Genomic DNA, 15,637 nt, shown 5'->3' on the forward strand with positions numbered 1-15,637 from the left:
TGGTCCAGCTCTCACATCTGTACATGACAGCATAGCTTTGACTGTATGGACCCCTGTAGGCAAAAGATCTCTGCTTTTTTAATACGCTGTCTAGGTTTGTCATTGCTTTTCTTCCAAGGAACAGGGTGTACTGAGAGGAAGATGGGGGGCTGGCCTTGCTGCCCGTCAGCTCCAGCTGGAACCTCTGTCTTCTGTCTGTACCATCTCCAATCTCACAGTCAACAAATATAAAGAATGATATTGATATAGGAAATGGCTTTTTTATAGTTGGAGGGAGTAGACTTCCTTAGGTGGAGCTCTCTGGGTTTAAAGGCCACTTACCCCGGGGGGCAGGATGGGGCAGGAAGGTTATGCACCTGGCTCCAGATTCAGGCAGTCCTGGTTTTGACTCCTGCCTGAGCCTGTGACCTTGGCCTCAGTTTCCTCACATGTAAAATTCCTTACAGTCCCTTCCTCCTAAGATGATGGGGAGGATGAAATGAGATACCATAACTAAATGCTTAGCACAGGCCTGGCCAGAGACAGCATCTGCCAAATGGATGCCTCTCTTAGGCACCTGTTGCATAGAGGGTTATGTGCCAGCCTGGGAGCGGGGCTACGTGGGTATCCTTGGAGGGCTGTTTTCTGAGCTGTGGATCAGGGCCACTGTTTGGACCCTAATCAGGCCATGAAATCAGCTTAGTTGGTCTCAGTGAAAATGAAATGGAAAGGAAGTAATAAATTAAATGAAAAAGAATGATAGGAAACGTCCAAGTGTAATGCACAGTGTTGGTGAGTGTTGTTTTGTACAGATTTTGGGGGTTTCATGTGCGTGTGAATACACACTCCGGGCTGTGTGTGTGTGTGTGTGTGTACTGGGTCAAATAAAATATACTTTTCTGTGAGTCATGGTCAAAATATTTGGAGTCCCTGCCTGAGAGATGGTCTCCCTCCACATAGTGATGTTTATGGAGCATCTACTCAGTGTGAGACCAAGTTCTGCATGTGGGAGCCAGGATGGGGGCAGGGGGGTTCAGGGCCCGGTTCTTAGCACAGTGGCTGGGTGAGCCGGCGCTGTGGGGTCAGCAGAGATGGAGGGTTGGGGGTGGTCGGGTCAGGCTTCCTGGGTGATGACATGTGCTGGTGGGGACAGTGAGGGGAAGCAGTGCCTGGGGTGAGTGGTTGACTTGGGGTCTTGAGATAGAGAGCACCCCGCCAATGGAGGCTCCCTGTCAGTGGAGGGCGCAGAGCCAGACCTCGCCAGAGGTGAGGGTGAGGGTTGTCCCAGGTCACTGGGTGAGGGCTGGGCACGTTTTTCCTGGCTGGATGCTCCCCGGATCCCGGGACTTGCAGGGTCTGCAGCGATGGATGGGACTCAGAGCTCAGATCCTCTCCCTCTTCCCCTTGGCCCCCTGGGAGCCTTCTGAGCCTTCTTCTTCTCCTTTTTGCTGCCCCCACTGGCTCTGGTGGGCCTGCCTGGCCTGAGAGCTGACTCAGCCCTGAGTCTTGGTCCAGGAGCCAGAAGCCTTTCTATGACTTAGATCTCTGCCCAGGGTAAGTCGGGGCCTCTGTTTCTTTGTCTGTAAAGTGGGCATACGAATCCCCGCGCAGCCAGCCGACTGGGTGGTGATGCCCATCTTGTGACCTCACGGGGATGAGCAGCTACAGGAAGTGTGGTGAACTCTGGGTGGGTTGTAACTCTTGTCTCTAAGGCTGGGAAGGCTCGGGCAGGTCATGAGGGTATCAGCTGCCTGGCTGGAGAGCCCCTACCTTCCCATCCCGTGACCTGGGGCAAGGGCGGGGAAAGGCCTGTGACCTATGGTGAACTGGGGATATCCCCGGATCTGAGGGGGAGGTGGCCTGTTAGGGGCCCCAGAGGATGAGACCCAGGCTGGGAAACCCAGCCTCTAGAGCCCCCACCTACATGGGGTACCCAAGGAACCCCAGCTTGGAGCCTGTGAGGCCACATGGAGGGGTGCGCCCTGGGACTTGTTGGCAGAAGTCAATTTCCAGGAAGCTGTGGGTGGCTTTGAGCCTGTGGAGCCCAGAGCCCCAAGGTTTAGGCATGTGCTCCCATAGGAGGATGTGGTATTTAATGAGAGGTCATGCATATTGAGCACCTACTGTATGCCAGGCACTGTGCTAAGCTCTTTTGTATATTTGCAGTTTCATCCTCACAATAACCTAATGCCCAAGTCTTTTTATACATCCCGTTTTATAGGTGAGGAAACAGAGGCTCAGAATGGTGAAATCTCTCTTGCTAACTAGTGAGTGGCAGGGCTGGGCTGAGGGCTTGAGTTCTGGATTCAGGCTGCCAGGGTTGAACCCAGGCAGTAGCACTCGCAAGCTGTGCGACCTTCCTCAGATGTGAGCCTGAACCTCTTTGCCCATTTGTTTCTTGTTCGATGAAATGGGCAGAAGCCCAGTGCCCTCCTCAAAGGGTTGTTGGGAGAATTACGTGAGATCATGGAGGTCAAGTGCTTAGGACTTAGGACACCGTTTCTCCTGTCTGCACCAAGGACCCACTATGTGGCCCTGGGCGGGTTCTCTGGTTGTGTGACATGGAGTACTAACCCCTTCCCTACCCTTCTCAACAGGATTGCTGAGGATCAGGTGGAATAAAAACCCTGGATGGGTCCTGAGGGAAGTGTCCAGAGAACAGAAATCCTAGACTCCTGAGCCCCCAGAGCTACCAGGAATTTTTTAGAGCTTGGGGCTACCTGCAGGTCCTGATGTATTTTGTCTGGGCTGGCTTCAAGCTTTTGTTTCTGCTGGCCCATGCAGACCTTTGAAGTGCTGACCCCAGATCTAACTCCAGAGTTTCTCAAGATGTGTTCTGTGGAAGGGTTTGGTAATCAAGCAGGTTTGGGAGAGTATGAGTTAAAAAAAAGGTGAGGTGGGGTATTTTCTTCACTATAGGACTTGTTAGAGCCTTCGATATGCTAATATTCATTATGCAACCCCCTTGTGTGGTCATGATATACTTCAGGATATCTCAGTGGCCTGCTGTTCGAAGCTCCATTTTCCAGATGGATAAACTGAGTCCTGGAGGGAAGTCTAGGAAATGGTTTTCCCAGATCACGGGAAATTTCTCATGTTATCATTCCCATTTCCCAGTTATCTGTAACCGAGCTGTGTGACTAGATGCCAGGGCTCCTGACTCCACGGCCAGGACACCCGTTTCTTTCCCTCCTTCCTCTGTTCTTCCTGAAGAAGAAGGAAGGATACCCATTTCTTCCCTCCTTCCTGCTTTCTTCCTGAAGGTGCCTCACCTTTTTCGGGCCCCTTCCCTCTCTCTCCCAGCAGCATTAGAGGGTATCCTGTTCCTTCTGGGCCTTACTGGATTATGGGACTGTGCCCAGCATCCAGCCTCCTGGGTGATGCTTCCAGGCTGGCAGATGGCAGTGAGGCGTCATCCCACCGGAGCAGCTCCTCACAAGTTAATTCTGTTTTCTGAGCCTCGGTCTCCTCGACTGTAGAGTGATGCTTATCACCTTGTCTCTCACCTGCGATTCATGTCCAGATGTCCATGAATCTAGCAATTCCGATCACTTTGGGGAAGAACAGGGAAGAAATGAGGGGGCCCCTGGTCATGGGATCTGGTGTGGTTCTGACTCCCCAGGTCCAATTCATGTCCCACGTTTGACATCTGCCCGTTAGGATAATGCTGGTCCTCTCTGGTCCCAGTTCCCCTGGTCACCTAGGAAGTGGGCCAGTCTGAATGATGCTAGAGACCCGTTTCACAGAGGAGGCATGAGGGGAGGGGAGGGGAGTTGGGAGCATGGTCTCCTAGTGTCCTGTGGGGGGTTGTTGTTAGAATTGGGAAAGACACTCAAGTGTCTCTGGGCCCCGGCCCAGTTCCGCCTTGAGAGGGTGGGTCTCTGGAGTCCGCCTGCTCATTTGATACCCCTTCCCCTTCAAGCAGGGAGCGTGTGTGCACGTTCCCGCATCTCTGTCCACTCAGCAGAGGGGGTGTAAACATCCCAGGCTCTCTGCTGGCTGTGGTGGGCGCTGAGGGAAAGGCTGGTGGGTGGGCCAGGCTGGCTGGGGAGGTGGGAAGAGGTGGTGCCTCCCTGGCAGCATGTCCTCACCCAGAGGGCTGTTTGCCCGGGTTATTTTTAGCACTGACTCATTAGAGAGACTATTTTTAGCCCTGTTTCTAAGTGTTGCCAACATCTGGTGCAGCTAGTGCTGAAGGGGGTTGGGGGTGGCAGGGGCGACCCCTTTGGGGCATGGCTGGGGACCCGAGCCTCTGGCCAGACAGCAAGGACACTGCTTTCTGCACCTGCCCATTGCTTGAAACTGGGCACGCAGTAGGCGTCCTAATTGTGCTTGAATGTTGCCGGCATGCCCACGACTCATCCTTCCAGCGCCTGTCGGGTGTGGGGGTTGGGAGGTGAGATGAGGGTTACCATCCAGCCGGAGAGCGGGTGCTCCTCAGGTAGGCGTTCCCCTGTCCATCCCTCAGGGGTGCTCATTGGCCTCTGACCCCTGAAGAGAAGGGCCTCGGGAGAGGAGGGCTAGCCCCCAGCTGGGGCACTTGTTACAGCGACCACTGCTGAGGAACCGCAGACATTGTAGGGAACGATGATGCCCAGGGTTGAGGTGTGCAGGCTCGGGGGCCAGACTGCCTGGGCTCAAGGCTTGGCTCTGCGACTTCCCTAGCTGTATGACCTTGGGCAAGTCATCAACCCCTCTGTGCCTCAGTTTCCTCCTTTGTGAGATGGGAGTGGGAGTAAAGTGTGAGGACCAAGTAAAATAACCAACGAAGAGCCTACCTAATGAGCGCTAGGGTGTAGGCAGCTTGTGGTTTTGTCATTATTGCTAATGTTACTGTTAGTCGTGAGAAGCTCTGCCTGTGCCTTGAGCTGGGGAAGGAGGCGTGTCAGCCGAGTGAGGTGTATGGGGCTCAGAGGGAGTGGTCGTACCTGGGCATCATGATGGGGTGGTTTCTGCCAGGCTGCCCCGAGGGACCAAGGGCACACAGGTAAGTTGGAATATGGGCTTTGCCCTTCACAGGTTGGGTGAGTCACTTAACTTTTCTGAATGTCCATTTTTTTTTTAACCTACAGGGCAAAGATGATACTATGTAGGCTATAGAGTTATTATGAAAAATAAAGCGCTTGATGTTTATGGGGGCATTTTGCTCAGTGCTGAGCACAGGGAAGGATCTGAATCCGTGAGACTTTTCTTCTTTTTTTTGCTGGGTCCCTTTTGCACGTGAGCGATGGGGTGCCCTGAGGGTCGTGGAAGAGAGCTTGGCCCGGAGGTTTGGATGTGGGGGCTGGGGCCCTAGCTCTCCGTGAGCCTAGGTGAGCCACACACATAACTTCTCCCCAGAAACCTCTGGGTTTCTGTAACACAGTGGCCGGAGAAAACTCTGAGTTTTAGACTCCTTCTCAGAATCCCTGGGGGTGCCTTGGGGAAGGAATAGAAGGAGGGGTGGTGGGGAAGGGGAGGCCCCCGGTTGGAGGCCAGGTAGTCTGGCCCTTCCCCCTCCCCACAGAGCTGCTTCATTCTCCTGTTTAGCTATCAAAGTTCCAGGTAAATTTTGTCTGCAAAGGGGGTTCTGCTGTTGAAATCAGCCTGGGAGTCTCTGAGAGGGGTGACCTCCTAGGCTCCTTGTTGTGTGACTTGGCACTGACTCTGGAGGTGACCTGGGCCGTCGGCCCTGATGTCCAGAGGATGCTGGCGCTCCCTGTGAGGCGTTGGGGCAGGGTGGGGGCTGCCAGGCTGTGCCTGGGGGGAGAGGTTTGAGTGCTGCCCGGCCTCGCTGTCTGTGCGACGTGGGGCCCTGAAGAAAATACTCAGCCTCACCATCAAACTCTCCCAGGGGGAAGCACGGGCTGAGACTGGGCAGAAGGGCCCTGGCCACCGTGCAGTCATGTTCCTAGTAAACACTCGAGAATATCTGAAAGGAATGAATGAAGTGGCACCACAGGGTCCCCGGACAGCTGCACCTCTGAGAAGGTGGTGGATCCCCCCTTCCTCTTCTTTTTTTTAAAAATTAATTATTATTTATTTAATTTATTTTTGGCTGTGCTGGGGTCTTCGTTGCTGCACACGGACTTTCTCTAGCTGTGGTGAGCGGGGGCTGTTCTTCACTGCCCTGCGGAGGCTTCTCATTGTGGTGGCTTTGCTGGTTGCAAGAGCATGCGTTTCTAGGTTCATGGGTTCAGCAGCTCTGGCCCACGGGCTTAATTGCTCTGTGGCATGTGTTGGATCTTCCCGGACCAGGGATCGAATCTGTGTACCCTGCATTGGCAGGTGGACTCTTATCCACTATGCCACTAGGGAAGTCTACCCCCTTCTTCTTCTTTTCGCCCTCCACTCTGCCTTCCCTGTTCTCTGCTTTGTCCGACCAGCCTTAAGCTCCCCCAGCCCTGTCCATAACCTTGGACAAAGACATTTCCCCAACTGAGCCCCAGTTTGCTCACGGGTGAAATGAGGATGGTGGGCTCAGCTTGGGAGGCCCCTTCCAGGGTCTCAGCCGCTGTTCTCAGGGCAGCTCACACATGCCCAGAAGGCCCAGCCCCCGTCACCAGTGGCAGGGGGGAGAGGGTGGTCCTCAGGGTCTGAGGTGAGGATAGGGCTGCCGCAGTGCTCTGACGGGGCCTTCAGGGTGCTATGGGCCTGGGTGGAGGCTTGGGCGGGGAGGCAGGGACCTGTGGGTGTGAGAGGAAGGGTGGGCATCCGAGTGTGTCCGCTGGGCTGGGGCTGCCACCGTGACTTTTGTGTGTGACCCTCTGCAGGCGTGGGAGGCAGCCCGCAGGGACACATTTGTGTCGTTATGACTGGACATGAGAGGGTGTGTGGGCCCGGCTGGCCTCGGGCTGGGGCGGTTATCTCCTGTTGCTGGGAGCTTCCTGCGCTCTGCCTAGAATGTAAAGTGACTTCATGCAAGGGCGCCCCTCCCCAGCTCCCCACTTTCGGCACAGCCTGAGGTAGAGGGTGGCCTGGCTTTCCTCCCCTCTTCCCCACTTACCAGAGGCCCATGTCCCTCTCTCCCTCACCTCAGACCCTGTGTCTCACTAAGGGTTTTGGGGGGGCTGCCTTGACCTGCCTTCTCTCCATGGCATCTCTTGTTGGGGGCAGGCGAGTGGTCCATGCCTGAAGCTCTAGGAGTCGGTGCACCCCCAGGCCTAGGACAGCTAATCCTCTGAGCCAGAGGAAGTGTCCTCCGGAGGCCCAGCCTGGGACGCTGTGGTCAGCACCCCGCACCGGCAGAGTGGCTTTCCAGCAGGAGGAGACCCGCGGGGAGGGGTGAGGAGAGGCTCCACCTGCCCGCCGTCTCCCGGCTCCGGCAGCCTTGGCCACAGCCACTGCTGGTGACTCATTCCCCCGGGGAACTAGCCGGCTCCTCTCCTGAGGCTCTGGGCCCTGGGCTCCTCGAGCCAGGGAGGAGTAGAGAGGCCCTCCTTCCATATGACGGGGAGGGGTCCCAGCTGACCGCTCTCATGTCCTCCAGCCCCCGTAGACTTCACCTTCCTAGGAGCCGCAGCCCCAGATCACCATCATGGGTCCCGGATGCCTCACGAGCAGGCAGCCCTGTCTGGCAGCTGGACTCAGGAGTCCCTCTTCCCCAGCGCCTGTCACCAGGCATGTCCCCATTCCAGTGCCTGGGCTCCGTGGGGGCGTGGGTGGTGTCTGTCCCCCACCCTGGGGGGAGGGAGGTGACTGGGCAGCCTGGGAGGGGGTGGGGAGGCCCTCTCCAGGGAAATGAATTCTTGGCTGGACCCCAGATGCTGGCCTGCCCAGCTCTGCTCCGGGGTAACACTGGGTGCACACACAGCCCCATTGTACGCCTGGGCCCTGTGCCCGCCGTGGGCCTGGCACCAGCTCTGTCCATAGCAGTGGCTCCGTCAGCTCCTCAGCAGCCCCTGCCAGGGCCCGAGCCACTGGGCCCCTGGTGAGGAGGAGGAGGGAGGGCTGGTGGTGAGGCTGTGAGTGGGGGTGCCCTGAGCGGGGGAGCGGGGACCATGCAGATGCTCGAGAAGCCAAGTGCAAGCAGTTGTTTCTCATCAACTGTGGATACAGGGTCGGGAGCACTGTCTCCCTTTCACATGAGGAAATTGAGGTGTCGAGACCCCAAGAGGCTGCAGTAACTCGCCCAAGGGCACACACCTAGCAAGCGATGGAGCTGGGGTTCAAGGTCAGGCAGCCTTGGTCCACAGCCTCTCAGCACCACTTACTATGCTGCACACCCAGCCTTGGGTCAGGGCTCAGAGAAAGGCCTGGCTCCTTCTTTCCCCAGCCCAACTTAGAGGAGCCAGGTAGGCTACTTTCTAGAAAGTACAAGTCCCGTGGTGGAAGGGGATCCTAGAACAGTAGGGTCTGGAGTCCCCATGTGCTTGTGAGAAGTGTGGAGGTTAAATTTCAAGCATGGTATTGGTGGCTGGGCAGGCAGAACAAGTCCCCAGGATTGGAAGGCAGCTCTGTGCCTCAGTTCCCCGGCTGTGGTGGCACTGAATGTCCCCCAGGTTTCTTGGGAGGACACAGGAATGTGGAGGAGGGGTGTGGCCAGGGCTGAGCTTGGAGCCTCACCCCATCTTCCTGTGCTCCATAGGCTGGCCCGGAGGCTCCCCATCCCCAGCCTAGAGCAAGGCCTCCTGTTGCTTCTATTCTGAGAACCCGTCCTGAGCTGCCCCATCTCCTCAGGTTTCCCAGCCTGAAGGGGCCTCTGAGGCCGGAGAGCCTGCCAAGGGGGCAGCCCAGCTCTCAGCTTTGAGAGGTCCCATCTCTGCCCAGCGCCTCACCCTCAGGCAAGCCTGGAGGGTGCCTGGAACCAACGCCTATGGGGCTCAACATGTCTGCTCACAAGCCCTGACCCCCCATGGGATCTGGCAGAGCTAACGCTTCTCCCTTCTCCCGGCCCAACCTCCTTGTTCCCGTCCATCCCGGGCATGAGGCCTGGCTCCCCTTTGGTGCCACCCCAACCCTCTCGCCAAATGGACAGGGCAGTCTGCGGAGACTGCAGGGTCGCGCAATGCCAAGACTGGGCTGCCGGGGCAGGTGGGTAAGAGGGAGGCTGGAAGGGAACACCGAGGCTGGCTCCCCTCTCACCCCACCCGGGAGACCTGTCATGCCCAGCCTGCTCGGACTCAGCTTTCTCTGATTACACCGTCCCCCTACAAAGCCAGAACCCCTCCATGCCAGGCCACAGGAAGGCACCCTGAGCCCAGAAGGGCCAGGTTTGAGTGCCTTCTCCCTGGGAGAAGCCGAGAAAGAGAAAACCTGGGGACAGCCCTCGGGGAGCTTCTACTACCGCCCAGCAAACTAGACCGAGTAACTCCTCTGTGCCTCAGTTTCTCGTCTATAAAATGGGTACACTGATATTTCCTACTTCCCAGTGTTGTTGAGGAGGGCAAATGAATTAAGACACGGTAAAGCCCTTAGGAAGACCTCCTGACAAATGGGAAGAGCTCAGTTCAGGTTTGTTGGTAGTAAGGGCTTCCCTGGTGGCTCAGAGGGTAAAGTATCCGCCTGCAACGCGGGAGACTGGGGTTTGATCCCTCGGTCGGGAAGATCCCTTGGAGGAGGGCATGGCAACCCACTCCAGTGTTCTCGCCTGGAGAATCCCCGTGGACAGAGGAGCCTGGCGGGCTGCAGTCTATGGGGTTGCAAAGAATCGGACACGACAGAGTGACTAACCACAGCACAGTCATAGTAAGGCAGTCATTCTAAATGGAAGTCCAACACAATATATGTTATCTAGTAATGTCGTTTTTTTCAAAATAGATTGCGAGTACCCGTGAGGACGGGGACTGTCTTACTTATATCTGGATCTTGGTGTCAGGCACGGAGCCTGGCATGGAGCCAGTTAAGTAATTGTTTCCAAATGGTGATCAGAGGAGGGTGGAGTCAGGGTAGGCTGCCTGGAAGAGGTGGCTCTGGAGCAGACCTTCCAGAGACACAGGCATTATTAGACAATCTGTGGAAGGAGGATGGGGCAGGAGGAACATCTGGAGGTCTGGATTGTGTCAGGGAGAAAGTGATGAGACCGCCTTCACTGAGCTCAGGACTTGGTTAGGACAGGGGTATCCTGAGTCCCTTGAATGTCCACCCGGGGAGTTTGGGCTTTATCTGGTGGACAGTGGGGGTGATGGAGCAGGGAGATGACCTCTTTATTGCTCAGTCCGTTTTGTTTCTGCTCCCTTGTTCTGTTAGGGCTGATTCCTTTCTCCACATCTCCAAAGACAGGAAACCCTCTCTCTGCTCTTTGGCCCCTTTTCTCTGATCCCTGCTCACTCCCAGCCCACATATCCATGCTCTGTTCTTGGTCTTCTGCTCAGCTGCCCTGGCCTGTTCCCCCTCCCTTCTCTTGTTCAGCATCCACTTCCTCTCCCTGGCCCAGGCCCACATTCTCTGGGATTGGGGTCGGCTGAACTTGAACTTGAGGGGAGTGGGATATGAGCGTGGTGTGACCACACAGTGAGAATGCGGGTGCTGGTGACCGAGCCAGGAGGACACCCTGTCTCCTGACCTAGCCCGCTACCCTCTTCAGGGAATGACCCCCCGGTAATGTGGCTAAGGCCCGTTAGGAGGATCTTACTTTGCATTTGTCAACCTGATAAATGGAACAGATTTCTCTAACAGAAAAATTAGAGTGATAGGCCTTCATTTTCTTGCTATTAAATGTAGCCTAAAAGGATATTGAACCAGGTGGGGACCAGACTGCAGAAAACTACTCTCTTCTGTCTCCTTTTAAACATTCAGCCATCTATCTATCCACGATATCCATCCATCACTTCATGCATTGTATACATCCGTGCATCCATCCATTCATCCATCTGTCATCGTATATATCCACCCATTAAATCCATCCATCCATCCCTTAATCCATTATGTCCATCCGGGCATCCATTGCATCTATACATCTATCCATGCATCTACCAAATATTTCCTGAGTGCCAAATTAGTTGCTTTACATTTAATCCTTACAGAAACTCTTCACGATAGACATTATCCTCCTTTTGCACATGAGGACACCAGGATCCTGTGAAGTGAAGTTGCTGGAGGTCATGCAGGCAATGAGCAACAGATCTGGAGTTCAGCTCTCTCTGCTTCAAAAGCCATGCTCGTAGTACGGGGCCAGATGGCCTCCCTGTGTCCCAGGTGCCTCTTTCTGAACATGGAACATGACAGCTTTGCTACTGAAGGAATGGACAGGCATGCTCAGGTTCTGGAATGCCAGAGTTCCATAGTGCTATCCGAGGAGCAGCCCTGGGGGCCAGAAGTCATGCTGGACTTCCAGTCCTATTGGCATTTGCTACTGGTAACAATGTCACCAGCCCCACACCTGCAGTGGAGGCTTCTTGATCATATAACTTGCAGCCCAGCACGTCCTTGTTTCTTCTCTTCATCAGACCAACTCTGCTTCTGAGGGCACTCTTGTCTGCCACAGGTAGGAAAGTTCTAGGTACATGCTTGACCACTGCATCCGACCCCACCAGTCTCTCTGCAGCAACTGGGCTCTTGCATGCCTGCCTCTCTGCTTCTCCCTAGGACACCCAGCCTGCATTTTAATCTGGCACTTTTAATAATAACTTTCTGTAGAGTTAGCTGCACAATTTCAGGTCAATTTCAGGCTCCCTCCTGGGGCCCCTTTGGTTGAGATGGGGCTGTGAGTGCAGACAGTTTACTTGGGTGATGACCCGAGGAAGCCCCCTTAGTGGAGTAGGCCCGGAGTGAGGTGGGGAGGGGAAGGGAGCCACTGAGATGTGTGTTCAGAGCAGGTGACCACTGTGGGCTCTGGAGAATATGCTTTAGATTCCCAGCCTCAGGACCCCTTGTTGCTCAACTGGTAAAGAATCTGCCTGCAATGTGGGAGACCTGGGTTCGATCCCTGGGTTGGGAAGATCCCCTGGAGAAGGGAAAGGCTCCCCGCTCCAGTATTCTGGCCTGGAGAATTCCATGGACTGTATAGTCCATAGGGTCGCAAAGAGTCGTACACGACCAAGCGACTTTCACTTCACTCGGGACAAGGGGAGGGAATTGGGGGTTTGTTACTAGTTCCCCTCTGTCTTTGGCTGGGGCAAGGTGGGTGCTACCTCTGTTGGCTCTGGTGCAGTTGTGTGCAGGTGCTGGCTGATGGAGGTGCTCAGGTGGGCAGGTCGGGACTAGGAGTGGCCAGGGGCCGTGGCCGGGGCCCTGACAGCCTCTGCTGCTCTCACTGAACACAGGCATGGTGGCCAGCCAGTTCCTCGGAGTGTGCCTCCTGCCGAGTCCCCTTGCCACCCCTCCCTTCTCTCCAGGCCCCCGAAGCTGCTACCACCCTCTCTCGCTGCCTCCGGGCAGACCCTTCCCACTGGGACCAGTCATGGGTACCACATTCACTGCATTCAGCAGAAGCTTAAGGAGCACCTGCTCTGTGCCCGGTGTCACGGTAAGAGGAGAAGCTGCCAGGGCCCCTCTAGACGCTCCAAGCAGAGGGAAGGGATTCAGCGTGCAGGAGGTCCTTACGAGAGGCCACACGCGGCGGCCCTTTCTGGCCCTTTCTCTCTTTCTCTGAGCTTGACGTCGGCTCCTAGAGGGTGGGGCCGACGCGCTGGGTGGCCACAGAGCCTGAGCCGCTCTGAGTCCCCTTCCGGCAGAGCTCTGCGGAGGCCGTGATTGTAGCGGTTTTTCTGACTTCCTTTTCCTTTCTCTCGCGCCCCTGCCTCTTCCCCTCCTGAGGCCGCCAGACCCACGGCTGCCACGTGGCTGCCTTTTCGTCAGTGGGGAACCGAGCCTTCCAGCGCCCTCTTGCCGAGTCTCTATGGGGAACAGGATGCAATTCACGGTGCAATAAGGGTGGGGGGTCAGTTTATTCATGGGTGCCCTTCTTTGTCCCTGGGGAAAGCCCTGCCTGTACCTACTTCCTGGAGAGGGGCCTGCTCCTTCTAGACTCCTGCCCCCATCCCTCAGACTCACACTAGACTCTCCTGTCTTGGGGGGCCCAGGGAAGGAGCAGAGTTAAGGGAGGGAGGGGGCGTGTAGGTAAGGCCACCTGGTGTGGGGGCAGGGACAGCAGGGGACCGGGCAGAGGCAGGTGCCAGCCTGGCGGGCACACGCAGAGCACACGCTCCAGACTCTGTATGGGCCACTGGCAGGTCTGCCAAGCCCCGGTCCCTTTTGACTCATCTCTCCGGCTGCCACCCACAGACTTTCCCCTTGATGTTTTCACTTCCAAACCAGGTTTGATCAGCGTGTGTGAGCCAGGGCGGCGGGGGTGGGGGGGGGGGCAGGAGCATGTTGGCCTGGGCTGGCCAGCTCCATGCCCTCTGACATTCTCCCCCTACTTACCGGTGGCATCTATTTCCCACCCCAAGGGCAGGGCCAACTTTGGCAGAGTGAACTTGGCCTTGAAGTTGTACCTGCCCCACTTGGATAGAAAGGTGGCTGTGCTTATTCGGGGCAGGCGTGTGTCAATGTGAGTGCTGGGAGGACGTGGGAGAGATTAGCACTGGGAACTTATGATGCAGCTTTTAGTTTGTCTCAGGTGGGAGTTTAAGCATCTTTGATCAGGAGATTGGGAGAAGTCTCACCCCCATGGGGGAAGCGGGGCGGGGGGAGGGGTCGGGGGCACAGGTTGGGGGAGGGGTGGATGGGGAGCGCAGAGTGAGCAAGGCTCCGCCCTGACCCAACAAGCTCAAAAGTCAGGGTGCTGGGTTCCTCCCTCTGCCTGGCAAAGGGCAAGTGTTCCTTGTGGCATTTCAGGACAGAAAATGGGGTGGGGGGCCTGCTGTGTGCGCGTTGAGCATGAGATCTCTGCAGAGTGCATCTCATACCTGTGTACTGGTGGCGGGCGGGGGAGGCACAGGTGAAGGTGGCTGCCTCCCTCCGCTCCCTTGGCTGGGAAGGGGAACACTGCGGTACAAGGTCATTTCAAGTGTTGGGGAGAGAGTTCTCTGGCTTCCAGACAGATGGGGTTAGAGGTGCCAGCCGGGCACCTGGGCCGGGCAGCAGAGAAGCCACTCTGTGCTCTGGGTCTGGGGCAGCTGCCATTCAGGAAGCCTTGGGCTGAATGTGGGCCGGCTGGGAAAGGACCCGGGCAGGGGACCCCTGGATTTTGTGGCCCGATTGAATGTTCCCAGTTCCCAGAAGCGCAGCTCACGCCGGGGCGGGGCCAGGGAGAAGGCCCAGCCACCAGGTGGGGGGGCAGCAGCGAGGGGAGAACAGCCTGTGGTCATCCGGCGGCCCCTGCCTGCTCCAGCCTCCCTGTCCTACCCCCGCCAGGCATGAGTCAGACCGAAAGCAGAAGCTGCCAGACATTGCACAGGGTGAAGTGAGGCAGAACCAGCAGAGCTATTTTGGAACCTGGTTAATTCCCCCTCCTGTCCCCCAGCGTTCATCACTCAGGGCACCCCCCCACCCCCGCCCCGTTCCTGGGTTCCTGGTCCAGCTCTTTGCCTTCCCTGTAGAGACTGCCTGCCGGGAGCAGGACCCGATGTCCCCTGGCGTGCGTGGAGGTGGGGTTGCTTAAAGCTCCTCCCTTTGAGGGACCCCTCCTTCTCCCTGGCTGAGAGGTGCTGTCTTCTCTGGAACCGGCCTTCTGGGGTGTCAGGGGGTGCCCCCTCCCGGTGGGAGCTGGCGCTGCCGGCCTGGCACACAACCTCCCTCTGCCCTTCCTCTGCCACTCAGGCCAGCTGTCGGCCGCCTCTCACTGGGGCTGTGAGCTGACCGGGCTTCAGGTGGGAGCCTCTCCCGGCAGTGACTCTTAGAGGTTTGGAAGGGATTTCCGGATGCGGTGGGGGGATATTGTGGGGCCAAGGGCCTTTCCAGAGCCCATGACATCGTGCACCTTGCAGCAGCCACCAGTGACCCCCTAGTCGATGGTTCTCTCTTGGGTATCCCAGGCCTGCTTGAGGGCCCACATTTTAGGATTTTTTGGAGCCCTGTGAGCCTGGGGGCCCCTGGCCGTCCAGTCCGCGGAGGTGAAAGAGGTCAGTGGGTGTGTGTTTCTGAGCTGAGGTTGAGGGTGTATGGGTGAGAACGTTGCTACCCACCGTGGGCCCGGGGGTGGGGGTCCCTGCCGCTCCCGAAGCTGTGTGGCCGGGGAGAGGGTGGGCTTTGCTGTTGCTCGTGTATGTGTGGAGATGGGCGTGGGCTCCGTCCACTGGGTGTTGCTGCCTCCCGGGAGAAACCCTGAGGTCAGTGCTCCATCCTGCCATCTACCATCCAGCAACCTGGGATGTGCGCCCATCAGCGGGCACATTGCAAGGGGACCAATTAGAATGTGGGTCCCCTTTGAAGCTCAGGGGAGCCGATCTTGGGTCTCTTGTTGCTCAGCTGGGTTTGGGCTCAGGCAGGCGAAGGGGAGGGGCCGAGCAGTGGGGGTGTGTAGAGTGGTCATCCAGGCCGGCTACAGGGGCCCCAGTGGCCTGCACGCCTCATGCACAGCTCAGCCACAGCCTGTTCTCAGAGTTGTCTGCTCTCTGCTGGGGCTGTTCTCTGGGCAGCCAAGTCCTGGGGCAGGGTGTGTTTGTGCGCGCAATGGTTTGTGTAGGAGATGCTGTGTATGTGAGTGAGTAGGCCTGTCTGGGTTGCTTTCCCACCGCAGGGAACCTTATCAGCTTCCCTTTGGTTCCTGCAGGCTGTTTCCCCTCCTGCCCCGGCCAGAGGCCCGGCACCGAGTAATCGGGAGTCCAGAGCCAGCCTGGAGCCCTCATTCCTGCCT

The 15,637-nt window shown here is 57.0% G+C and overlaps 1 protein-coding gene across 3 annotated transcripts in view; it reads left to right on the forward strand.

The window, feature by feature from the left end:
• The window catches only part of TFEB (transcription factor EB), a 48,376-nt gene that overhangs the window by 12,980 nt on the left and 19,759 nt on the right, over nt 1–15,637 (forward strand). Inside the window, exon 1 of one of the 3 annotated variants that reach the window (XM_070456454.1) lies at nt 14,712–14,903. The exons of the other annotated variants lie outside the window; for them this stretch is intronic. The gene's annotated coding sequence lies outside the window, so the exon portion shown is untranslated. Of the gene's footprint in view, nt 1–14,711; nt 14,904–15,637 lie in introns of those variants that run through there. 3 annotated transcript variants of the gene reach the window in all.

This window comes from Odocoileus virginianus, chromosome 27 (assembly GCF_023699985.2).
Source record: "Odocoileus virginianus isolate 20LAN1187 ecotype Illinois chromosome 27, Ovbor_1.2, whole genome shotgun sequence".
In the NCBI taxonomy this organism is placed as follows: Eukaryota; Metazoa; Chordata; class Mammalia; order Artiodactyla; family Cervidae; genus Odocoileus; species Odocoileus virginianus.